This window comes from Cebus imitator, unplaced genomic scaffold, assembly GCF_001604975.1.
Source record: "Cebus imitator isolate Cc_AM_T3 unplaced genomic scaffold, Cebus_imitator-1.0 Scaffold5, whole genome shotgun sequence".
Classification (NCBI taxonomy): Eukaryota; Metazoa; Chordata; class Mammalia; order Primates; family Cebidae; genus Cebus; species Cebus imitator.
In genome coordinates this window covers 12907645-12909152 of record NW_016107320.1, presented here as the reverse complement: position 1 = coordinate 12909152, position 1508 = coordinate 12907645, and the positions used below count along the sequence as shown (strand labels likewise).

At 41.2% G+C, this 1508-nt stretch overlaps 1 protein-coding gene across 3 annotated transcripts in view; it reads right to left on the bottom strand.

The window, feature by feature from the left end:
• The window catches only part of DDHD2 (DDHD domain containing 2), a 31355-nt gene that overhangs the window by 11896 nt on the left and 17951 nt on the right, over nucleotides 1–1508 (bottom strand). The window lies entirely within an intron of this gene.

The window sequence follows — 1508 nt, the reverse complement described above, 5'->3', positions numbered from 1 at the left end:
AAAAAAAAAAAAAAAAGTTATGGGGAGCTACTATATAGTAAAAGCATAATCAAAGGATTATATAGTTTTCTACTGGTTTTAAAGGATGCTTGGGAAAGTTCTGAAATGGCAGCCAAAAATTCTAGGAAGATTCCCTCAGAAAACAAGATTAAACTATTCCCTGAAATTGTTAACTGACATTCCTACATGCTCTAAAATGATGAAAGTTGTATATAGCCATTTCAACAGCAGTTGAAACTTTAGGCAACAACCATTAGAGAAAACAATAGCAGGGCACTGTGGGAAGAGAATGCTGAGAATTGCTAAAGTTCTATGAAGTGCTGTGCCTCTGCAATCAAGGCAAGTAGGATGTCTATGGGTGTAGAATACAATACACAGACTGGGCCAAGAACTGAGTCTTAAAAAAGGATTGAGCCACCTGCTAAAAAGTTGGAAAAGAACTAACTCCTGGTCGGGCATGGCGGCTTATGCCTGTATTCCCAGAACTTTGGGAGGCTGAGGTGGGCAGATCACTTGAGATCAGGAGCTCAAGACCAGCCTGGCCAACATGGTGAAACCCCATCTCTACTAAAAGTATAAAAATCACCTTGGCGTGGTGTCACACACCTGTAATCCCAGCTACTCAGGAAGCTGAAGCAGGAGAATCGCTTGAACCCAGGAGGTGGAGGTTGCAAATGAGCCAAGGTTGTGCAACTGCACTCCAGCCTGGGCAACAGAACAAGACTCCGTTCCAAAAAAAAAAAAGAAGAACTAAGATACAAAAAGGAATTCAGTGACCAGAAAAACCAAAGTGGAAGTACTGTTACAACACAGGTTAACTTGAGAACATTATGCTAAGTGAAAGAAGCCATTCACAAAAGGCCACATATTTTATGATTCCATTTATATGGAATGTCCAAAATAAGCAAATCTGTAGAAACAGAAAGTAGATTAGTGGCTGACAGAGGCTGGGGGCAGAGCACAATGGGGAGTGACAGCAAATGGGTATGGGGTTTCCCTGAGGGACAATGGAAATATGCTGGAATTGGATGGTGGTAATAGATACATAATTCTATGAATATGCTAAAAACCATTAAATTGTAAACTTTAAAAGGGTGAATTTTATGGTATGTGATGTGAATTATGTATCAGTAAAGCTCTCATGAAAAGAAAAAAGCAAAATAAATAAATAAATGGTAGGAGAATTTCAGAGGGAAGATGATTTCTGAAGCTAATAACACTTTTAAGGATATAAAAAAAAGAAGAGCCAGGAGTGGTGATTCACGTCTGTAATCCCAGCACTCTGGGAGGCTGAGGCAGGTGGGTCACCTGAGGTCAGGAGTTCAAGACCAGCCATCCAACATAGTGAAACCCCATCTCTACTAAAAATACAAAAAGTTAGCTGGGCATGGTGGTGTGTGCCTGGAATCTCAGCTACTCAAGTGGCTGAGGCAGGAGAATCCCTTGAACCCAGGAGGTGAAGGATGCAGTGAGCCAAAATTGTTCCACTGTACTACAGCCTGGGCAAC